Here is a 26037-nt window from a genome sequence, read left to right as displayed (position 1 = left end):
TCAGCAATGTGAATTTCTGCCCGTGCAGATAGTGATTGAACTTTATCACTCCCCACACTAGGCTGAGGGCCTCCCTGTCAATCTGGGCGTAGTTACGCTCGGCTGACGTTAGTGATTGTGACGCAAAGGCTATTGGCCTCTCTGAGCCGTCCGAGAATGTGTGTGACAGCACAGCTCCAATGCCGTAGGGTGACGCATCACATGCTAACCGAATTGATAATGCTGGGTTGTAATGGGCCAATACCTCTTTCGATGTGATTAGTGTTTTGCTCTTCTGGAAAGCTCATCTACATTCGTCACTCCACTTCCATGGCACCCCAGTTTGCAATAGAGTGTTCAGTTGGTGTAGTATTGTAGTCAAATTTGGCAAGAACTTATGGTAGTAGTTTACCAGCCCGAGGAACGACCTCAGTTGTGGCACATTTTCTGGTGCTGGAGCTTTGACTACTGCCTCAATCTTCTCTGGGGACTTATGTAACCCCTCTTTATCGATAACGTGGCCACAATACGAGATCTGTTTTCTAAAATACTCGCATTTGGGGCGGTTAGCTCGGAGCCCATATTCCTGAAATCTAGTGAGCACTTGCTCCAGGTTGGCAAGGTGATCACTGTCATTTTCGCCCATGACCAGGATGTAGTCCAAATAACACTGGGTCCCTGGGATCCCTTGCAGGACTTGTTCCATTGCCCTCTGCCAAATAGCCGGAGCTGATGCTACCCCGAATACCAGCCGGTTGTATTGGTAGTGACCTTTGTGGGTGTTGATTGTGAGGTATTTTTTTGATGCTTCTTCTACCTCCATTTGCAGATACGCCTGGGCCAGATCAATCTTAGTGAAGCGTTTCCCACCAGATAGCGAGGCAAAAATATCTTCAATCCGCTGAAGTGGATATTGTACGGTGTGAAGGACCGGGTTCGCTCTTACCTTAAAGTCCCCACAGATGCGAACCTTCCTTGGCTCCCCAGGCATGCTGCTCAATGACTTTTGCATCACAGGGACCATGGGTGTAGCCCACTCGCTCCAGTCTACCTCGGACAATACACCTGAACGTTCCAGACTCTCCAGCTCTGCTTCGACGGCTGGGCGGATCCCATAAGGTCTGGCCTTAAAAAAATTTGGGCTGGCGTTTTCTTCAAATTTAATCGTCGCTGTCATGCCTTTTAGTGTTCCGAGTCCTTGCTGGAACACTTCGTTCGCATCAGTTAGGATCTTTGACAGTTGCCCAGGTGTGAAGTCATTATCCTTTTTGTCAGCCCCAGTCAGTGCATGTATGGAATGCCAATCCAGTTGTATTTTCCGGATCCATTCACGTCCCAGTAATGGTGTTCCTCCATCTTGCCATACATACAGGTCTAGTTTTGGTGTTTCCTTACCGTTATATATAACGGTCACCCTTATTTTTCCTTTGGGGTAGACTTTTTGCCCCGTGTACATCTTCCAAATAATTTTTGTGTCTCTCAAGGGTATGTGTGTGAATAGCCGCTCGTAGTCCCGTTGGTTTATGCATGTTAGGGCTGATCCTGTGTCCAATTACATCTTTACCTGGACTCCTGCTAACTTGAGAGTGACCCAAATGGTTCAGTGATCCTCCGTTGTGATCACATTATGTAGTTTCAGACAACTCAGTTCCCTGCTTTCAGAGTCGTTATCACTCTTTTGTTCCTCTGAACTATTCTCCGTCATCTTATGTACCTTCTTGTACTTTCCTTTGGTAGGTTTCTTATTGCTGGTTTTCTTCCCCAACCTGCAGACTCGTGCTATGTGTCCTACTTTTCCACACTGTCTGCACACTTTGTCTTTGAACCAGCAATCATTCTGGTCGTGTGTTGTTCTGCCGCAGCGATAGCACTTCTCTGTTCTGTATGACATTTCGTTTGTGCCATATTCTTGCAGTCTCTGTTGTATCTCTGCAGCACACCATACTGCTGCTTCATATGATACGCTGGAAAAGGCTTTCAGCATTGCAGTAATGTCCTTTTCAGGTAAAAGCCGCTCCTGAGTTCCTTCACTTTGAAGCCCACACACAAACTTGTCCTTTAAGGTATCTGCCAGTCCCGCTCCAAACTGGCAGTGTTTCGATAGTTTGCGCAGTTCTGTTAAATAATCAGCATTGCTTTCATCCTTATGCTGGTTCCATTTGTGAAACTTGAATCTTTCTGCTATCAGCAGCGGTGTGGGGTTTAAATGTTCCTTTAGTATCGTTAATATGTCTTCAAAACTCATTTCCATTGTCTTCGTTGGGGTTACTAGATTTTGTAATAAACCATACGTCTTTGCACCCATTAAATTTAACAATAACGAGGCTTTCTTGTCATCTGACACCTCATTTGCCTTGCAGTACACCTCTATTTGTTAGACATATGTAGTCCAATTTCGACTTCATTGTCAAATGCGGTGATACTGCCACTCTTCGGCATTTTGGGTGTGGTTTAAAATGGTGTCTCCCGCGCTTTCCTTCCTCCCCCGCTGCTGCCAATGCTGCTCCCGGTGGTTCTCGTGGCAATGGCAGCGCCCTGTAGGTTTCGCGCGCTTCTCCTGTGCTGCTGCCAATGCCGCTCTTGGGATCCTCGTGGCAATGGCGGCACCTCACGGGTTTCTGCGTGCCTCTCTCTCCCTCTCTCTGACGCTGCTCAGCCCCTGAACACCGGCTGCGCCCTGTGTGCACTGCCCTCTCTCTCTCTCCCCTGTCAACGCTGCTCGGCCCTTTGCTGTGCCGCTCGGTCGGGCTCTAACCCGCCGCGGTCTGGGAAGGGTCTGCGCACTACCTGTTGACAGCCCGTTTCGCTGGACCACCTCGACTGGAAAGCCAAGCCTGGCTCTCGACAGCCTCCCCCGCAATTCTCGAGTCTCTGCTGGATGACTGGGCAGTTGCCCATGGTCGACGCCTGAGTCTCTGGCCTTGACCTCCAATCCACTGATCTCCTGGAACGAATCCCTGGGAGGTGATGCAGAGTTGGAGGTATGTTCGAACCTGCCTTGTCGCCAATGTTGCGTCCTTGTATAATAAGACACAGACTGTGGAGAATGGTACAACAGGTGTTTACTCAACGTGGCTCACACTGCAACTGATCTGTACAGATTACTACTCAGTGCTATATACAGGTGTGGTCACTGCTGGTACTGCAGCATATATGAGCTGTAAAACATAGTTCCCCCCCTTAAAGGTATATATATTACAGGTAGCGAGCTCCATTACTCCCCCCGTCAAGAAGGAGGCTACAGCCATCATCGAGGCTGTATGCCAATGGAGTAATTTGCTTGCTGGGCGTCATTTCATGCTCATAACTGACCAGCGCTCCGTGGCCTTCATCTTGGATAACCGGAAGTGCACGAAAATCAAAAATAATAAAATTCAACTCTGGAGGATGGAGCTGGCCGCCTTTGGATATACAATCCGTTACCGACCTGGCAAACAGAATGTGGCCCCAGATACCTTCACACGGGCATTATGCTCTTCAATATCAACGTCGACTCTGGCGGATCGGCATATGGACTTATGCCATCCTGTACCCGTATGTTGCACTTTGCACGCTCCAAAAATCTACCATTCTCAACAGAGGACGTAAAGAAAACATGCTCCTCCTGTAGGATTTGTGCAGAATTGAACCCACAATTCTTCTGCCCATCAGATGACATCCTCATACATGCAATGCAGCCTATGCAGAGGCTCAGCATAGAGTTTAAAGGGCCATTGCCTCCATCGACGCGGAACACCTACCTACTTACGATGGTAGACGAGTATTCACGCTTTCTCTTTGCCTTCCCCTGTCCTAATATGCTTACCTCTACAGTAATTAAATGCCTCGATCATGTCTTTTCCCTCTGCGGGATGGCCAATTTTATCCACACAGATCGGGGTGCCTCCTTTATGTCGAGTGAACTTAAAAGTTATCTCTCCCAACGGGGAATCGCCTCGATTAAGACGACACCATATCACACAATCGGCAATGGACAGGTTGAACGATACAATGCCATCATCTGGAATGCTGTCCGTCTGGCTTTAGAGGTAACAGTGCTCCTCCGGTACAAGTGGTACGACTACACTTAAACTAGGTTTGAGCATGATGCTCTTGTATTAGTTGTACCCATACAATTACAATGGAAATAACAGTGCTCCTCCGGTACTAGTGGTACCTCTACAGTTACACTGGAAATATCAGTGTGCCTCCAGTACTAGTGGTACCTCTACAATTACACTAGTAGTGAACGTGCTCCATCAGTACCTGTGGTACCCTACACATACACTAGAATTGTACCTCCTCCTCTGGTACATCTGTTATCCATACACTTATACTAGTGGTTACCGAGCTCGTCCTGTACTCGTGGTTTCCTACACTAACCCCTGCGATGATGGTGAATCTATGGTGCTTGTGGCAGCCTTACACTTAACACCAAAAAAACTTGATTTTCTATAGTACCTCTAACTTAGCAAAACTTCCCAATGCGCTTCACAGGAGAATTATCGAACAGGAATTGACACCAATCCACATAGGGAGATGTTAGTTCAGATAATACAAATCCTGATCAAAGAGGAAGGCTTTACTGAGCGTTTTAAAGCAGGAAAGAGAAGTAGAGAGGCGGAGAGGTTTAGGAAAGGAATTCCAGCGCTTAGGGCTTTGGTAGATGAAGGCACGGCCGCCAATGTTTGAGCAATTAAAATCAGCGAAGCTCAATAGGCCAGAATTGGAGAAGCACAGATATCTCAGAAGGTAGTGGGCTTGAGGAGATTACAGAGATAGGGAGGGGCTAGACCATGTAGCGATTTGGGAACAAGGATGAACATTTTAAAATCGAGGCATTTCTTAAGCGGGAGCCAATATTGGTCAGAGAGCACAAGGATAATGTATGAATGAGGCTTAGTGCGAGTTACGAGACGGGCAGCATCGTCTTGGATGACCTCAAGTTAACGGCAAGTCGGACGTGGGTGACCGTGCAGGAGTGCATTGGAATTGACAAGTCTAGAGGTAAGAGAGGCTTGGATGAGGGTTTCAGCCGGAGATGAGCTGAGAGAGGGGCGTGGTCAGGGGATGTTCTAGAGGTGGATATAGGCGGACTTGGTGATGGTGCTGTTATGTGATCGGAAGCTCCACTCGGGCTCAAATATGACACGAAGTTTGCAAACTGTCTGAATCAGCCTCAGACATTCGCCAGGGTGAGGGATGGAATCCTTTGCTGGGGAACGGTGTTAATGGTGGGAATATTGAAAATTACTTTGTTCTTATTTATATTTAGTTAGAGGAAATTTCTGCTCATCCAGCAATTGATCTCGGAGAAGCAGTGTGTCACCCTTCATGTGAATGTGCTACTCCGGTATTACTCACACCATTACATTTACACTTGGTTAGACAGGGCTCCTCCACTACTGGTGATACACGACACTTATGCAAGATGTGACCCGTGCAGAATATGCAGTGGAAATGCCTGGTGCTGATTTTCTGACGTTCTAAAATTTCCAGCGCCCGCTCTACCCGCTGGATGAAAAGGGACTTTAAGTTATTGGAATTTCCCCCTGTACCGTCCGTATTCTGACTCACAAACCCCCATCAAAGAGTTGCTGCATGTTCCTCGGTGGCGGTTGTCAGGAGCGATTCCATATGGAAGCATTTTATTAGGGTTGTGTACTTTGGGGAAACTTTCTTTCTGGTGAGTCCATGTTTTTGGCCTTTAACTATCTCAAGCTCGCTAACCGTTTCTCCATCACCACCAGCGCTGAGGGATTGACTTGGAACTTTCCCCTGTACCTGAGTCTATGAAGACCAGGACGAGGGAAATGATGAGGAGCAGCAGGGCAAGCAGGCAGCTGGAGACTCGCTTCAGGACGAAGTCGGCCATTAGAGCCCAGTGCCCGCTGTCAGATATCTGTCACCGCAGGTCAGAGGCGGCACCAGAACAGCAATAAGATAATGACATCTGAAAAATGAACCAGTCCCGCTATCACGGAGCTCTCCTCCACAACTACCGAGGCTCCCCTCGGAAAACATCCTGATTCTCTTTTTACAAACAATTACATAGAATCTGCAGCACAGAAACAGGCCATTCGGCCCAAATGATCCAGGCCTCAGTTTAGGTTCCACACGAGCCTCCTCCTGCCCTACTTCATGTAAACCAATCAGCATATCCTTCTATTCCTCTCTCCCTCATGTACTTATCGAGCTTCCCATTAAATGCATCTCAGCTATTTGCCTCAATTATGCCTGTAGTACCGGGTTCCACATGCTCACAACGTTCTGAGTAAAGGAGATTATCCTGAATTCCTTGTTGGATTTATTGGGGAATATCCAATGCGGTCCCTAGTTTAGGATAATCCAAATGTAAGAAGTCACACAACACCAGGTTATAGTCCAACAGCTTTATTTAAAATCACAAGCTTTCGGAGCGCAGCTCCTTCATCAGGTGAAGTGGAGAAATGCATAAAGACACAGCTTATATAGTCAGAGAATCATGTCAGATGTTTACAGGTAATATTTCCAACTGCCATTTGTCACACCTCGGCAGAGTGATAATCACAGCAATCAAAGGTGTGAATGGTGTCCAAACAGGTCAGTCACGAAAACATTACATCAAAGAACAATGAGGTGGGGTCACAAGGGGTCAATTATTGCAGATGCTGGGGTCTGTATGAAAAAGAAAAAAAGAAAAAAACATGTTTTTTGCTGGAAATCACAGCAGTTCCGGCCGCATCTGTGTAGAGAGAACAAGCCAATGTCGACTCGAGTCTGGATGACCCTGCGTCAGATGGGGTTACATGTAGCGTGACATGGACCCAAGATCTTGGTTGAGGCCATCCTCATGGGTGCGGAACTTGGCTATCAGTTTCTGCTCGACGATTTTGCGTTGCCATGTGTCTCGAAGGCCGCATTGGAGAATGCTTACCCGAAGATCGGAGGCTGAATGTCCTTGACTGCTGAAGTGTTCCCCGACTGGGAGGGAACACTCCTGTCTGGGGATTGTTGCACGGTGTCCTTCATCCGTTGTCGCAGTGTCTGCATGGCCTTGCCGATGTACCATGCTCCGGGGCATCCTTCCCTGCTCAGATAAGGAGGAACGCGATGGACACCTACAGACACTGAAAGACGCCCTTGTAAGAACGCGATATGATGCTCGACTCGTCGATCGACAGTTCCGACGGGCCACAGTGAAAAATCGCATAGACCTCCTCAGAAGACAAACCCGGGACACAACCAACAGAGTACCATTTATCATCCAGTACTTCCCCAGAGCGGAGAAACTACGCCATGTTCTTCGCAGCCTTCAACATGTCGTCAATGACGACGAACACCTCACTAAGGACATCCCCACGCCTCCACTACTCGCTTTCAAACAGCCACCTAACCTCAAACAGATCATCGTTCACAGCAAATTACCCAGCTTTCAGGAGAACAGCGACCACGACGCCACACAACCCTGCCACAGCAACCTCTGCAAGACATGCCAGATCATCAACACAGATACCATCATCACACGTGATGACACCATCCACCAGGTACATGGTACATACTCATGTGACTCGGCCAGTGTTGTCTCCCTCATACGTGGCAGGAAAGGATGCCCCGGAGCATGGTACATCGGTGAGTCCATGCAGACACTGCGACAACGAATGAACGGACACTGCACAACAATCACCAGGCAGAAGTGTTCCCTCCCAGTCGGGGAACATTTCAGCAGTCAAGGACATTCAGCCTCCGATCTTCGGGTAAGCATTCTCCAAGGCGGCCTTCGAGACACACGACAATGCAAAATCGTCGAGCAGAAATTGATAGCCAAGTACCGCACCCATGAGGACGGCCTCAACCGAGATCTTGGGTTCATGTCACACTACATGTAACCCCACCTGACGCAGGGTCATCCAGACTCGTGTCGACATTGGCTTGTTCTCTCTACACAGATGCGGCCGGACCTGCTGTGATTTCCAGCAAAAAAAATGTTTTTTGTCTGTTTTTTTGTTTTTCATACACACCCCAGCATCTGCATTAATTAACCCCTTGTGACCCCACCTCATTGTTCTTTGAAGTAAGGTTTTCCTGACTGACCTGTTTGGACATCATTCACAACTTTGATTGCTGTGATTATCTCTCTGCCGAGGTTTGATAAATGGCAGTTGGAAATATTACCTGTAAACATCTGACATGATTCTCTGACTGTATAAGCTGTGTCTTTATGCATTTCTCCACTTCACCTGATGAAGGAGCAGTGCTCCGAATGCTTGTGATTTCAAATAAAGCTGTTGGACTATAACCTGGTGTTGTGTGACTTCTTAAATTTGTCCACCCCAGTCCAACTCCGGCATCTCCACACCTAGGATAATCCAGCAAGTGGAAACATCTTCTCTACTTCTCCCCTATCAAAGCTCTTCATAAGTTGAAAGACTTCTATCAAATCACCCATCTGCCTTCTCTCTTCTGCAGAAGGAAACCCAGCTTGTTCAATTTTTCCTGACAGTTATAACCTCTCAGTTCTGGTATAAACCTTGTAAATATTTGTTGAAACTTCTCCAGTGCCTCTGTAGCCATTTTGCAATGCGTCTATCTCGCCGGGATACCCCACCTTGCCAGAATTGTTTCCCCTTATCCAAATAGTACTAAAAATGAAAGAAAGCATTTCAGTGTGCTTTCCACTTTTGATAACCCGTGGTGTCCCTGCCGTTTCGTACAATTATCGCCCTTTCATCCCAAACTCTCCCTTCCCCTCAGTTGGCCTTCAGCAACCGTGGGTAACAAGGGAAATTAGAGATAGCATAAGATCCAAGGAGAGGACATACACATTGGCCAGAAAAAGCAATAATCCTGAGGATTGGGAGCAGTTCAGGATTCAACAAAGGAGGACAAAGGGATTAATTAAGAAAGGGAAAATAGAATATGAGAGTAAGCTTTCAGGGAACATAAGAACTGACTGTAAAAGCTTTTATAGATATGTGAAGAGAAAAATATTGGTGAAGTCAAGCGTAGGTCCCTTGCAGTTAGAATCGGGGGAATTTATAGTGGGGAACAAAGAAATGGCAGACCAACTAAATACATATTTTGGTTCTGTCTTCACAAAGGAGGATAAAATAACCTCTCAGAAAAACCGGAGAACATAGGGTCTAATGAAAGGGTGGAACTGAAAGAAATCAGTATTTGTAGGGAAATGGTGTTAGGAAAATTGATGGGACTGAAGGCCGATAAATCCCCAGGGCCTGATAATCTACATCCCAGAGTATTTTGGAAGTGGCCCTAGAAATAGTCGATGCATTGCTGGTCATCTTCCAAAACTCGATAGATTCTAGAACAGTACCCATGGATTGGAGGGTAGCTAATGTTACCCCACTATTCAAAAGAGGTTTGGAGGAAAGGCGGGGAATTATGGACCGGTAAGCATGACATCGGTAGTGGGGAAAATGCTAGAGACCATTATAAATGATGTAATAGCACAGCACTTGGAAAGCAGTGACAGGATCGGACAAAGTCAACATGGATTTACAAAAGGTAAATCATGCTTGACTAATCTACTGGAATATTTTGAGGTTGTAACTGGTAAAATAGATAAGGGAGAACCAGTGGATGTGGTATATTTGGACTTTCAGAGGCTTTCGATAAGGTCCCGCATAAGAGATTAGCGTGAAAATTAAGGCACATGGGATTGGGGGCAAAGTGTTGACTTGGATAGAGAACTGGTTGGCGGACAGAAAGCAAAGAGTTGGAATAAACCGGTCGTTTTCTGAGTGGCAGGCAGTGACTAGTGGGGTACCACAAGGATCGGTCCTAGGAACCCAGCTGTTCACAATATATATTAATGATCTTGACGAGGGAATTGGATGTAATATCTCCAAATTTGCAGACGACACAAAGCTGGGTGGGAGGGTATGCTGTGAGGACGATATCATGAAACTCCAGTACGATTTGGACAGGTTAGGTGATTGGGCAGAAACATGGCAAATGTACTATAATGTGGATAAATGTGAGGTTATCCACTTTGATGGCAAAAACAGGAAGGCACATTATTATTTGAATGGCAATACTTTGGGAGAAGGGGAAGTGCAAAGAGACCTGGGTGGTCTTGTGCACCAGTTGCTGAAGGTAAGCATGCAGGTGCAGCAGGCGGTTAAGAAGGCAAATGGTATGTTGGCCTTCGTAGCAAGAGGGTTCGAGTACAGGAACAAGGATGTCTTGCTACAGTTGTACAGGGCCTTGGTGAGACCACACCTTGAGTATTGTGTGCAGTTTTGGTCGCCTTATCTGAGGAAGGACCTTCTTGCCATGGAAGGAGTGCAGCGAAGATTCACCAGGCTGATACCTGGGATGGCAGGAATGATGTATGAGGAGAGATTGTGTCGACTGGGCTTATACTCACTGGAGTTCAGAAGATTGAGAGGGTATCTCATCGAACCCTGTAAAATTCTTTCAGGCCTGGACAGACTAGATACTGGAAGGATGTTCCCGATGGTCGGGGAGTCCAGAACCCGGGGTCATAGTCTAAGCATAAGGGGTAGGACATTTAGGACTGAAATGAGGAGGAATTTCTTCACCCAGAGAGTGGTGATCCTGTGGAATTCTGTGCCACAGAGGGCGGTGGATGCCAGTTCATTAAATATATTCAAGAAAGAGTTGGATATATTTCTTAAGGCTAAAGGGATCAAGGGATATGGGGAGAAGGCAAGGACAGGGTACTGAATTTGAATGATCAGCCATGATCTCATTGAATGGCAGAGCAGGCTCGAAGGGCCGAATGGCCTATTCCTGCTCCTATCTTCTGTGTTGCTATGTTTCTATGGTTCTGAAGTGCTTGACTGATGCTGTCCAGCACATTTCTTGTGGGACTGGTGCAGCACTTCCTTAGATTTGGCGGTGGTTTGTTTCCCCATTCAGGAGAAAGTGCAGAGTGTGAAGCAGCTCCGCTTGGCTTTACCTGGAATGTAACCCAGGGGCAAGGAAGCTGTAGTGTCCGTGTGTAGATAAAGACACTGAAGACAGGAGTTGGTTCATAGGTATTTACTAAGCAAGTCTGGGGGGGGTTTCTAAAGGATATACACAATACACAGGCTTATATAGCCCAAGTGGCAATTACCGGCATTACGCACACCTGGGGCTCTTAAAGGCACATACACCATAATTGCTCTTAAAAGCACATACACCACAATCCCTCCCCTTCTAGCTAACTAGTACATCATATTTTAAGTAATTATTAATTACATGTTATATGCAAAATAATATACATTGCTGTATTAATTAATTATAAGTTAGTCTCTCAGGAGGCTTCCTGACTCGGTCCGGAAAACGCCTCGGGGGTGTAGTAGGTTCTTCTGGCAAGGCTGATTCGGCTTGAAGGCCAGAGTAAGGTTCATCGGGCTCCAGTATCAACGGATCGGAGGTAGATATGGGTATCTCTACTTCATTGTTAGCTGTATAGAGTGGTGGTGTAGGTTGTCCCTTTTCAGATGACTTGGTGATTTGGTCAGCATGGCACCTTATTATGCTGTCTCCGATGTCCACGGTATACATCAGTGGTCCTAATCGTGTGCAGATAGTTCCAGGCTGCCATTTCTCGGTACGGTAGTCCCAGGCCAAAACCGGTTGGCCTATCTGGAAGGCCCTAGTTGGCCTTTCATTCATGCCCTGAAACTGCCGGTTCTCCACGTCCCTTCGGATGTTGGGCTTGACTAAATCCAGCCGGCATCTTAGCTTTCTATTGTAGAACATCATGGCGGGAGTTTGGTTAGTAACCATATGCGTTGCATTCCTATATGCAAATAAGAAGTTATCCACCTCGTGCTGAAGTTTTATGTATTCGTTACCCATGGCCTTGATGGCCTTCTTGAAGGTCTGGACAAACCTTTCAGCCAATCCATTGGTGGCGGGATGGTTTGGGGCAGACGTGTCATGCTTTACCCCATTGTTCTTTAAGAACTTTCTGAATTCTTCGGACATAAATTGCGGTCCATTATCAGAACATATCTGCTCCGGCAGCCCATTCCTGGCAAATATGGTTCTTAATACTGTGATGGTTTTTTCCGTGGTGGTGGAGGACATCTTTATTAACTCTGGCCACTTGGAGTGTGCATCAACTGCGATTAAGAACATTGAGTTCATAAATGGACCAGCAAAGTCGATGTGCACCCTTTGCCAGGGAGATGAGGGCCACTCCCATGGATGTAGAGGGGCCTGTGGCGGAGCATTTTGGACCTTCTGGCATCCTATGCAGCTCTTGGTCATGTCTTCGATGTCACCATCGATACCTGGCCACCATACAAACGCCCTAGCTAGGTTCTTCATTTTCACTCCACCCAGATGCCCCTCGTGAAGCTCCTTTAGCACTTTATACTGGAGTTTGGGTGGAATCACCACTCTGGATCCACACATCAAGGTTCCTTGGCACACTGACAGCTGTTCTCTTCTTTGCGAGAATGCTGGCAACAGTGGTTCGCCATGTGCTGGCCATCCCTTCACTGTTAAATCGTAGACCCGTGAGAGAGTAGGGTCATTTCTTGTCTCCCTTTCAATGGCAGAATTTGTCACCGGTAGACATTCCACTATGGTAGAGTGGAATATCTCTACTGGGTCTACTCTAGGTGCCTCTTCTATCATTGGCAATGGTAGGCGTGATAAACCGTCAGCATTCCCATGCTGTTTTGACCCTTTGTATTCAATGTTGTATTGGTGTGCCCCTAGAAAATGGGACCACCGCTGTAGTCTTTGTGCCGTCATAATGGGGACACCTTTTTTAGGGTTGAATATGGAGATGAGGGGTTGATGGTCAGTCAGAAAGGTAAATTTTTGTCCGTGTAGGTAATGGTTGAATTTCTTCACTCCCCATACCAGGCTGAGTGCTTCCCTGTCGATCTGGGCATAATTACGCTCAGCTGAGTTCAATGAGCGTGACGCAAAAGCCATCGGCCGTTCCGAGCCATCGGGGAATCTTTGGGACAATACCGCTCCTATGCCATAAGGGGATGCATCGCACGCCAGTCTGATTGGTAGTGATGGGTTGTAATGAGCCAAAATTTTCTCGGATGTGATAAAGTCTTTACATTTATGGAAGGCACGTTTACAGTCTTCGTTCCATTTCCAAATCACTCCTGTCTGTAGAAGATCATTAAGAGGGTGTAGAATAGTTGATAAGTTCGGTAAAAATTTATGATAGTAATTTATTAATCCCAGGAATGACCTTAATTGTGAAACATTTTCAGGTGCTGGGGCTTTTATAACTGCTTCAATTTTCTCAGGTGACTTATGCAGCCCTTCCTTATTAATTATATGGCCACAATATGATATCTGATTTTGGAAAAATTCGCACTTGGGGCGATTTGCTCCAAATTGGCAAGGTGCTCGTGTCGTTTTCTCCTGTTATAAGGATGTCGTCTAGGTAGCATTGAGTCCCCGGAATCCCTTGCAGGACTTGCTCCATAGCTCTTTGCCAGATAGCTGGAGCTGATGCTCTTCCAAAAAGCAGTCGATTGTACTGGTACAGGCCTTTGTGTGTGTTTATTGTGAGATACTTTTTGGAGGTCTCCTCAACCTCCATCTGTAGATATGCCTGTGCCAAGTCAATTTTTGTGAAACGTTTCCCTCCAGATAGTGAGGCGAAAATATCTTCTATCCTTGGAAGAGGATACTGTACCGTGTGAAGGACTGGGTTTACAGACACCTTAAAGTCCCCACAGATGCGAATTTTTTCCTGTTCCTCAGAGTTATTTTTCAATGTTTTTTTCATGACTGGAACGATGGGTGTTGCCCATTCGCTCCAATCTATTTTGGATAATACGCCTGCCTTTTCCAAATTCTTCAGCTCTGCCTCGACTGCCAGACGTATTGCGTATGGCACCGGTCTTGCCTTAAAAAATTTTGGAATTGCTGTATCTTCCACTTTTATTGAGGCGGTGATGCCTTTCAAGATTCCTAGTTTCTCTTGAAACACTTCTTTGGCGTTGGCCAAGATGTCTTTTAATCGTTCAGGTATGATGTCATCATTGTTTTTTTCCTTACTGGTCACCGTCAGTGCCTGAATGGAGTGCCAGTCTAAACGTATCTTCCTTATCCATTCACGTCCCAACAACGGTGGACCACCATCTTGTAGAATGTATAAATACAACTTTTGTATTTCTTTGCCGTTGTATACCACAGGCACCCTTATTTTTCCTTTGGGGTAGACTTTCTGCCCCGTACATGTTTTTAAGATAATGTCTGTGTCTTTTCGAGCTATATGCGAAAATAGCCTCTCGTAATCTCGTCGATTTATTATGGTTGGAGCTGATCCTGTATCTAGCTCCATTTTAACTGGGGACCCTGCTATTGTGAGGGTAACCCAAATGGTGTGGTAATCCTCTTTCGCAAGTACATTATGTAATTTGAGACAGCTTAGTCTCTTGTTTCCGGAGTCGCTATCGCTATTCTGGTCTTCGGAGCTACTGTTCGCCATCATTTGTACCTTCCTGTACTTTTCTTTATTGATTCTTTGTTTTCTGTCAGTGGATTTATTTTGTCCAGATTGGCATTCCCGTGCAATGTGTCCAATCTTACCACATTGCCTGCATGCTTTGCCCTTGAACCAGCAGTCCCTCTGGTTATGGATGGATCTGCCGCAGCGATAACATCTTCCGAACTCCTGTGTCATTTTATGGGTGCCGAAGTCCTGTGTCTCTTGTTGTATCTCTGCAGCTCCTTTTGCTGCTGCTTCATATGATACAGCCATACTGAAAGCTTTGTCCAAGAAAGCAGTCTTTTTTGTGTTCTTTCACTTAAGAGACCGCAAACAAATTTGTCTCGAAGATAATCCGCTAGTCCTGCTCCGAATTGGCAGTATTTTGATAGCTTTCTTAATTCGGTTAGGTAATCAGCGTTACTTTCATTCTTGTGTTGATTTCTCTTGAAGAACTTGAATCGGTCCACTATCAGCAGCGGTGTTGGGTTTAAATGCTCCTGCAGGGTATCAACAATTTATTTAAAAGTCTTGTCCTTTGGTTTGGCTGGAGTGATTAAATTTCGGAACAGCCCGTATGTCTTCGCGCTTATTAAGTTCAGAAGTACTGAAGCTTTTTTTTCATCTGTTATTCCATTTGCAGTGCAATAAACCTCTACTCTTTCCACGTATGTGGTCCAATCTTCTATTTCGCCATCAAAAGCCTCAATATTACCAGATTTAGGCATTTCAGAAAAGGTATGGCGCTTCCCACGCTTTTTTTTTTTCTCTCTGTTTCAATGATATGGCGCTTCCCGCGCTTTCCCGCCGCTGCTACCGATAACAACGCTGTTTATTCACTGTTGGAGACTCGTTCCCGACGGAGGTCTAAACGCTGACCTACTTGCCGCGCCGGCCATCTCTCGAGTGCACCCTCCCAGTCCGTTATTGCTTGCCTCTGATTTCGCTGCCTGTCTCAACTGTAGAGCCCGCCGCTGGAGCTCCAGCCTGACGCCCAGGAAGGATTAGCACAGTACCTGTCACCAGCTTGGCCAGCTGGTGAAACCACAGTTTCTCTTACTTCCTTGAGTCTTCTGGACGCTGGAGGAATCGATGTCCTTGAGGTGCTGCCAAATTGCTGGTAAGTCCGTTTCCACTTTGTCGCCACTGTAGTGTCCGTGTGTAGATAAAGACACTGAAGACAGGAGTTGGTTCATAGGTATTTACTAAGCAAGTCTGGGGGGGGTTTCTAAAGGATACACACAATACACAGGCTTATATAGCCCAAGTGGCAATTACCGGCATTACGCACACCTGGGGCTCTTAAAGGCACATACACCATAATTGCTCTTAAAAGCACATACACCACAGAAGCGGTCGTTAATGTGGGTGATTGCAGTGGCAGAAAGCAGATAATAAGCAACATGTGAGTCTTCCACTGGTTTCCGACATGTCGGTCTGATTGAAGGAAGGGCTGTCGGGAAATGATGGGGCGGGGTGAAGTTTATTGAGGCCCCTCCTGCACTTTGCTATCCAGCTGTCTGCTGATCACTGCAATGAGGCTCGTGGGTTGGTAGAGGTGTAAATGGTTATTATAACGCACGTTATTTTGGAAATTGACTCATGTTATCTTGGCTGCTCTGGAAATTCACTGATCATCGCCTGAATTTCAGTGGCCATTGTATTGTAAGATGAGTAGTTGAGAACCTTTCCCTTGTCCACACATCACATCCTCCCAGCCCGATGGCCGCCCACTCAATGCCCATTTAATGTTGTTGTTTGGATTGCCAGAGACCTCTCTGTGCTTTGCTCAGAACAGTCGGATATTCAGCATCACACTGTAATCTGGAGCTGGCCTCATCCAAAGGGGGAGTGTTCTCCACATCTGGATCTTTCCCATCAAGTTCCCGTTCATGGTCAGGGCTCTCATTGCTCCGTTGGTCAATCACGGGTTCATTCTCCATCAGCTAGTAGATAACTTGCACTGTGGGACATTAAAGTGAAGCGACACCTTGCTCCCTCTCGATTTACCATTACAGTAACTCCTTCCGGAGCCAATACTTTCCATCATCTTTGCAGGGCAGATGGAGTCCAGCTTGACATGGTGAAATCTGTAGGGAGCTGTTCAGGGCCCCTGAGTTGAGAACAGTTACTAATCTATGACATTCTCTGCCCCAGTGCTGATTGCAGATGAGCGCTTTGTGAGTCGGGATAAGATTACTTTCCTGTGCTGAACCATGAGATTGTGATGATCAGTGGTTCAGTACCACTGATGGAATCAGTACAACCCAACGCCACGGATCATTGTGATGGAGACAATCTGGGGACAGAAGTTCAGCTTAGGGTCAAATGGGAGGCCGAGAATGTGAAAAGTCTGTTTCAGCCTGAGACATTGGCCAGGGAGGGAGATGGAGTCGTTAGCTAGAGAACGGAGTTTGTCGCAGGGACCAAAGACACTGGATTTAGTCTGCCCAATGTTTAATTGAAGGAAATGTTGACTCTTCCAGGACCGCATGTTAATCAAACACTTTGATATCACAGAATTAGTGGAGGTGTGGAGAGAGCTGTTACTGAGCTAGAGAGATGTGTCATCAGTGTACTTATGGAACCTGACGTTGTATTACCGGATGATGTTGCTAAGGTGCAGAATGTAGATAGCAGGACGGAAGAATATAACCTTCGGGGACTCCAGAGGTAACGATGCAAAAGCTGGAATATAAGCAATTGCAGGATATTCTCTGGCTGTGACTGCATAGGGAGGAGTGAAACCAGGTGAAGGCAATTCACTCAGCTGGAAAATGGAGGAGTGTCATTGGAGAAGGATGGAGTCATCAACCGTGTCAAGAACAGAAGGAATGAGGAGGGACAGTTCACCATGGTGGCAGTCACGTAGGAATATCATTTGTGACTTCCATAAGGACCGTTTCAGTGCTGTGGCAAGGGCAGTAATTTAATTATATAGTTTCAAACATGGTGTGGCTAGAAAGATGGCCACGGATCTGTGAAACGACTATATGTTCAAGGAGAGGAATAGGAGTTTGGAGATGGGGTGGTAATTTGCAAAGACAGAGGGGTCAAGGGTGGATTTGTTAGATGGGGCGATGCCGGTACATTTGAAAGGAAACAGACAATAGCAGAGCTGAGGGAGCCGTTCATAATAACAGCTAGCATGAGGGATCGAACGGGAAGCTGGGTGATCAGCAGATTAGTGGGAAAAGGGCCCAGAGAGCACAAGGTTGGGCTCGTGGCCAAAATGGGCTCAGAGAGGACACAATGGGAAATAGGGAACATAGGGAAATTCACGATAATATTGTAGCTATTCAAAAACAAATACAGAGCAAGCGAATTTAGAGGAATACGCCAACTGTTAATTAGAAGTAGAAGAAAGGTGACTTTAGTGGAACACAGTAACTGTTATATTATAAACTAGCTGAAGTGCCCTGCGGTGCCGAGTGTCTTTGGACGGCATGTTGTTGTTGGAAGAGAGAGAGAGAGCGAGCGACTGGGGGGAAGAGAGAGAGCAAGCGACTGGGGGGTAGAGAGAGAGCGAGAGACTGGGTGTAAGAGAGAGCGGGAGACTGGGGGGAAGAGAGAGAGTGAGAGATGGGGAAGAGAGAGCGAGAGACTGGGGGGAAGAGAGATAGCGAGAGACTGGGGGAAGTGGGAGAGCGAGAGACTGGGGGGCAGAGAGAGAGAGAGGGAGAGACTGGGGGGAGAGAGAGAGAGACTGGGGGGAGAGAGAGAGAAACTGGGGGAGAGAGAGAGAGACGGGGAGAGAGAGAGAGAGACTGGGGGGAGAAGACAGAGAGAGAGACTGGTGGAGACGAGAGAGAGAGAGAGAGAGAGAGACTGGGGGAGAGAGAGTGACTGGGGGAGAGAGAGAATGGGGGAGAGAGACGTGGGGAGAGAGAGAGACTGGGGGAGAGAGACACTGGGGGGAGAGAGACTGGGGGAGAGAGAGAGAGGGGGAGAGAGAGTGGGGGATAGAGAAACTGGGGGGAGAGAGAGTGGGGGGAGAGAGAGAGGGGAGGGGGAGTGGGGAGAGGGAGGGGAGGGGAGTGGAGAGAGGGGGGAAGGTGGGAAGGAAAGGGGAGGGAGGGGGGAAGGAAGGGGGAGAGAGGGGGGAAGGGAATTGGGAGGGAGGGGGAAGGGGAAGAGAAGGGGGGAGGGAGGGGTGTTTAGGGGAGGAAGGGGGAGGGAGGGTGGGAAGGGGGGAGGGAGGGGGCGAAGGGGGGGAGGGTGGGGGAAGGGGGTGAATGGAGGGAGGGGGGCAGGGAAGAGGAAGGGAAGGGGGATGGAGGAGGGGAAGGGAAGGGGGAGGGGGAGAGGGGGAAGGGAAAGGGGGGAGGAAGGGGGGGAAGGGAGGGAGGGAGGGGAAGGAAAAGGGGGGAAAGGGGGAAGGGAAGGGGAGAGGGGGAAGGGAAGGGGAGAGGGGGGAAGGGGAGAGGGAGTGGAGGGGGGAGGGAGGGGTAGAGGAGGGAGGGGAGGGATGGAGGGAAGGGACGGGGGGAAGGGAAGAGGGAACGAGAGAGGAAGAGAGGGGGGAAGGGAGGGGTGGAGGAGAGAGGGGGAAGGGAGGGGGAGGGGAGGGGGACGGGAGAGAGGGGGAAGGGAGGGGGAGGGGAGGGGGACGGGAGAGAGGGGGTAGGGAGGGAGGAAGGGAGGGAGGGAGGGAGGGGAAAGGAGGGGAGAAGGGCGGGGAGAGGGGGAGGGGAGGGGGAAAGGGAGGGGGAAGGGAGGGGGGAAGGTGAGGGGAAGGGAGGGGTGGAAGGGGAGGAGGGGGGAAGGGAGGAGGGGGAAGGGAGGGGGCGGAGAGGAGGGAGGGGGGAGGATGGGGGAGGGGATGGAGGAGGGGGGGAACGGAGGAAGGGGGTGTCTGGGAGGGGGAAGGGGTTGTGGGAGAGGGGGAAGGTTTTGTGTGGAATGGGGAATGTGATGTGTGGGAGGGGGGAAGGGGGTGTGTGGGAGTAGGGGAAGGGGGTGTGTGGGAGGGGGGAAGGGGGTTTGTGGGAGGGGGAAAGTGGGTGTGTGGGGGGGAAGGGGGTGTGTGGGAGGGGGGGAAGGGCGTGTGTGGGAGGGGGAGATGGGGTGTGTGGGATGGGGGAGAGGGTGTGTGTGGGAGGGGGGATTGGAGATATGTGGGGGGGAAGGGGGGAAATGAGGGGAGAGGAAGGGGGTGTGTGGGAAGGGGGAAGGGGTTTTGTGGGAGTTGGGTAACGGGGAGAAAGGGAGGGGGTGGAGCCAGCAGACCCTCTCCCCTCTGCCACTGTTGGTCCCTGTTTGTGCCGGAAGCCTGGGCCTGGATTTGCACTGCCGGCCGTTGGAGATGACTAGCCCTCAGGCCCCTGCACTGACATGGCCCAGGTAACATTTAATTCCTTGAAGCATGAAACTTAAAGTACTTATAAAACATTTTTGGTAAATCTTTCTATAACATACACTTCACAACCTCACCAAAGTTTTTATTAAATAAGGGGGTCCTCACCTGTCACTGCTGTATCAGAAATAACAATGGCCACCGCTTGCTTTTCAGTTGGAAAGATTAGGACCCGATTGGGAGCACTGAAGCCCCACCCACTCTATGTTCCTGCACTAAGATGGCCACGCATGCACTCTGTTACACACTGAATCAAAATGTCGTCACACTGAAACTTTTCACCCTCCTTGACAAAGATGGCTGCCGTTAACCTGGGGCTGTCAGCAGAAGAAATCCCATCAGCTGCAAACACGGGATCTTCAGATAGTTATTCGCGGCTTGCGACCTTCCCCAGTTGCTTATGAAGCCTCCCCACCTACCAACCCCGGGAATGCAGCTGAGGCAGCCGACCCTCTCCCCTCTGCCTGTGTTGGTCCCTGACGAGGCCGGGGGCCTGGGACTGGAGTTCTGCTGCTGGCAGTTGGAGAAGCCTAGGCCCCGGGCCCCCGCACTGACAAGACCCCAAGAAATAAATCACATACTGGACTCATTTATTACACGCAAATTAAAAATGAAATAGTTGGGCTCCTAAGTACCAAATTTGTGCTGGATAAAATCCCCTCCACACACACAAAAAGTGGGAAAAATTAATCAATCGTTCGTAGTTAGGAATCAAGATGGTGGTGGGATGGGTGGTGCTTAGCTCGGGCGTGGCTTTGAGGCCTGGAAAAACGGTGAAAGTTAGGACAATTATAGAGGTTAGAGAAAAGATTTACAGGTTAATTAACTTTTTTAAAAGCAACTTATTTTTATGCTGGAAATTTAGATTTGAAAAGAAACACGCTGAAAGTGGGAAAAAGAAATGAAGAGTTTGGAATCAAGATGGCGGCCTCTCACCTCATTTCAAAATGATAAGGCCCACCCACACACGCACCGATTGGTCAACCGTCAGGTCACTGAACTGTAGGATTGGTCAAACGTCCTGGCACATGACTGTAGTATGGCCTGCCCGCACACGCAATGAACCCGCCCCCATTACACAGCGATCGGTCGACCGCCGGGTCACTCGACCGGACGATTGGTCAACCTTCACCTCACTCTATGCTAATGAGTGGATAATGAGCGCAATTTTGAAAGATTTTTTGGATACTTAAGGCACAATTTTTGTCCGATCAAAAAGTAAATATGCCTACAAGAGTCCCCTAACGATGGGCTTTCTTTTGATATAACATATGTGTAGGTACGCTCTATAAGTTGTGAGTGTATAGCCGGACAGACAGACAGACAGAGAGACAGAGAGACAGACAGAGAGACATACCGTTTTATTTATATATATAGATAAAGTACAGTGAAACACAGGAGAATGCAAAAACTGTTTAAATGTAAATGCGGAATAGAGGGATATATCTGAACATAGTAACTGTTTATATATTAATGGGGAATAGGGGGTTATAGGAGAACACAGTAACTGTTTAATTATAAATGGATAAAAGTGGGATATAGTGGAACACAGTAACTGCTTAATTATAAATAGGGAATAGCAGGATATCGTGGAAAACAGTAACTGTTTAATTATAAATGGGAAATAGCGGGATATAGTGGAACACAGTAACTATTTACTTATAAATGGGTAATAGTGGGAAATAGTGGAACACAGTAACTGTTTAATTATAAATGGGGAATAGGGGATATTGTCTAACACAGTAACTGTATTTATAAACGGGAATAGGAGGATATAGGGGAACACAGAAACTGTTTAATTATAAATGCAGAATGGGGATATAGGGGAACACACAAACTGTTTAATTATAAATGGGCAATATGGGGTTATAGGGGAACACAGTAACTGTTTATCTTTAAATGTAGAACGGTGGATAAAGGGAAACACGGTAATGGGTTAATTATAAATGCGGAATAGGGGGATATAGGAGAACCCAGCCACTGTTCAACTATAATGGGGAATGGTCGATATAGGGGAACACAATGTCTGTTCAATTATAAATGGGGAATGGGGTATAGGTGAACACTGTAACTATTTAATTAGTACAAGAATAAAGTTGAATGTAGTAGAAGGCAGTAACTTTTTAAATAAAAATGAGGCACGCGGGGATTATGGGAAACATGGTAACGTTTTAATTAGGAACAGAAAACGGGGGAATTTAGGGGAATATAATATATATTTAATTATAAATAGAGAACATGGAATTTATGAGAACACAGTACCAGTTTAATTAAAAATTGGTCTAATGGAACTTAGTAACCATGTAGATAGAAGTAGGGCTCAGGGGAACATATTTTCTGTTTAATAACGAATTGATGTCATGGAATGTCAGGGAAACACACTACCGGTTTGATTAGAAACAGAAAAACCCAAGGGAACAAATCAACTATTTAAGCAGGAAAAGGGGACAGGAGAATCACAACAAAATGGGACTGAATTTGACACGGTAATGTAATGGTTAACGTGTTCAAGCCTTTGATTTCTATTTTACATGTTTGTATTAGATGATGTGATTCATTACACATCGCCTTCTCACGATTGTACCTGGGTGCAGATGCATCACTGAACGATGGAATAAAACCTCCGCCTGCTGACTTACTCCTGCCTTAAACACAGTTGCCATCTGAATCCAGTTAAATGAGAATTTGCCTCTTACACAGAACAGCCCACAATTCACCACCACTTCATTCATAATCTGGATGCCAGCCGGATTGGCAGAACCTGGGGTCCACGGGGAAATGTAACCATGTGGCGTTTGCCTTTTTGAACCACAGTATGATGCGGGATGTTAACATTTGATGGGATAAGGGGGAACTTAAACACAATTAATAACTGAAGCCCATTCACATTTAAAGTACTGAGGCTATTGTTAGAGTAAGGTTTTCAGTAAGGTCCTTGAACATTGGAGTGAGATGTCATCGAATTATTGAGCGTGCAGTACGTGCAATAGTACTTAAACACACACGTAAAATGTACAAATTCCAGCCACACATGATGATGGTTGGTTGGGAATCCACAGAAACATAGAAACATAGAAGATAGGAGCAGGGGTAGGCCATTCGTCCCCTCGAGCCTGTTGCGCCATTTAATGAGACCATGGCTGATCATCCAAACTGAGTAACCTGATCCTGCCTTCTCCCCGTATCCCTTGATCCCTTTAGCCTTAAGCAATTTATCCAACTCCTTCTTGAACATATTAAATGAATTGGCCTCAACTGCCTTCTGTGGTAGAGAAATGCACAGGTTCACCAGTCTCTGGGTGAAGAAATTCCTCCTCATCTCAGTCCAACATAGCCTACTCCTTATTTTTAGATTGTGATCCCTGGTTCTGGACTCCCCCGCCATCAGGAACATCCTTACTGCATCTAGTCTGTCTAATCCTGTTAGAATTTTATAAGTTTCAATGAGATACCCTCTCATTCTTCTAAACTCTAGCGAATATGAGCCTAATCGACCCAATATCTCTTCATACGTCATTCCTGAAATCCCAGGTATCAGTCTGGTGAATCTTCGCTGCACCCCCACAGTGCAAGAACATCCTTCCTCAGATAAGGCGACCAAAACTGCACACAGTTCTCAAGATGTGGTCTCACCAAGGCCCTGTACAACTGCAGCAACACATCCTTGCTCCTGTACTCGAATCCTCTCGCTATGAAGGTCAACATACCATTTGTCTTCTTAACAGCCTGCTGCGACTGCTGCACAAGGACAGCCAGGTCTCGTTGCAAATATTAATTGCAAACAGCTCGTTTTTATATATTTCTATCACTTCATCAACTTGGAAAGCCACACAATTCTATATTATGTAAATATATTGGCCCAGAACTTCCCACGGGTGCAAGCCTCCAACCTGCACTTACCTAGCGCACCGGCCGTTCAGCAGTGGGCCCGCGTGGGATTCCAATCCTGGGCCTCCTCCAACTGCCGGCATGCAGTGCTTGCCTATCCCAGGGGCGCAGTTAGTTTGATGCATCCACTGGGATCACGTGGGCCATGGAGAGCCAATGGTAGCAGGGAATGCTTCATTCATATGTTTGACAGGAAGCGCTGTCAAACCTATAAATACTATAAGCCCCAAAGCATCACTAAAACATCAAATAAATTTTAAAACAAATCACAATTTTAAAATAACAAAAATTACATAAAATAACTATTTTAAACAATAATTTAAATTTTTGAAAACATTAATTACATATTCTAACGGGGCTAAAAATAAACTTGCCTGTCTTTAAAATATTTAAAAAAATTAAACCTGTGGAAAAAATGTTTCTATTTTAATTAATTCACCACTTACCTTGTTAAAAGCAGGCCTTGCACCAGCTTTTTATATATTTAACTCCTGGAGACTTACCCTTCCGGAATAAGGTGGAAAGAACCGTAAGTTCAATGCACACGCACTGCCTCTCCAGCGCATGTGTTCCACCCATGAACCCCTTCTTTCAAGAGAACGGAAGTGTCGGTTTCCCGCGCATGCAGATTACATGCATGAAACGGGCACTTTTGTTGGGCCTACACGTGAGTACCCCATGCGTACTCATATGTTTGGTCCCGAATCTCTGGGCTACAATACTTACAATTCAACTCAATATAAGGATAATTAATTTACATTAATTTATCAATCACGATAGCTTTCCTTACTAAACAAGCTGTGTTTCTCCTTTGGGCTAATAATTATTATCACCTTAGCTTCGCTCTTGATCCGTATAATTACAATTCTACCAAGTGAAACCTGGAATGATAAGTCTTGCTTTGTTTCTGTATCACTGATGTCAATGAAAAATGATAATGTTGGTCCAGATGTATTCCATTGCAGAAGAATCACTTTCCCTCACGTTATCAAAAGATTAAAGATCTCCACAAATTCATGAATCACCTTGGGATGGAATGTCTGTAATTACACATCTGATTACTTCATCCTGCAACTGACAATTGCTGCAGGGTCAGCCCTGACCCATCAGCCAGCGCACTGGTATTTAGACTGACTTCTACTTCCCTACTTAACAGGGAAGGGCTAAAGTTTGAAATTACTACAATATAAAGAGAAACCAAAACAGTATAACATTAAAGGTCCTCAGGATAATCTGATTAAACCTATGCTCATAGTGCCCTCTCTGTTGGCGTTAGAGCATTTAAGGCCATCACTAAACAATAATTCATCAGTATCAAGTATGTATCTCGACCTACTCATTTGTGCAGATCTCTACCCATTCGTTTTATACCTGTTTTCATTCTCTAGAGATGAATTAATCATTTAGACAGTGGTGTTATCAGTGTGACTAACCATGTCATTGGCTTGTTCCTCTGGGAATCTTCATCAAGTGTTTCGCATGCTGGTTGCTTCACAGGCCTCAGATCACTTCTGCTCACACAGCGATATCCCAAGATCATCCAGCATAAGATATGCGGTACAGGCCACTCCTGGCCTTTCTGACAATCTGTCAATGGATCGGGTGTCCAGAGGTGTTCCATTAGAATCTTTCCCTGCATGTCCCGATGTTAAAGAAAATGAAAAGCTAACGAATACATTCTCATTTGCAGTCGTTATTATGTGATGTGGGCATCGTTGGCAAGGCCATCATTTATTGCCCATCCATAATTGCCATTGAGAAGGTTGTGGTGAGCAACCTTCTTGAAACCCTGCAGTCTGTGTGGTGAAGGAGCTCCCACAGTACTGTTACGTAGGGAGTTCCAGGATTTTGACACAGGGATGATGAAGGATCGGCGATACACTTCTACGTCAGGGTGACGTGTGACTAGAGGGGACTTGGAGGTGGTAGTGTTCCCATGCGTCTCAGTCCCTTGCCCTTCTAGGGGGAAGGGTTCATGGTTACAGGAGTTTCTGCTGAAGAAGCCTTGGTGAGTTGCTGTAGTGCATCTGGTAGGTGGTACACTCTGCAGCCATGGTCCGCCGGTGGTGAAGGGAGTGAATGTTTAATGTGGTGGATGCGGTGCCAGTCAAGCGGGCTGCTTTGTCTTGGATGAAGTCAAGATTCTTGAGTATTCTTGGAGCTGCACTCATCCAGACAAGTGCAGAGTATTCAATCACAGTCCTTACTTGTGCCTTGTAGATGGTAGAAAGTCTTTGGAGAGGCAGGAGGTGAGACACTCGCCGCAGAATACCTAGCCTCTGAACTGCTCATGTTGCCACAGTATTTATATCGCTGCTCCTGTTAAGTTTCTCCTCATTGTTCAGTAGAAAGAAGGACACAACCATTTCCCCCAGAAAGCTATCAATTAGCCATTTTAACTATA

The sequence above is a fragment of the Somniosus microcephalus genome, unplaced genomic scaffold (genome assembly GCF_052327205.1).
Source record: "Somniosus microcephalus isolate GS21.2 unplaced genomic scaffold, FLI_Smic_1.0 unresolved_chr2, whole genome shotgun sequence".
Lineage (NCBI taxonomy): Eukaryota > Metazoa > Chordata > Chondrichthyes > Squaliformes > Somniosidae > Somniosus > Somniosus microcephalus.
The sequence above is the reverse complement of the archived record's forward strand: the minus strand, read 5'-3'. Positions refer to the sequence as shown.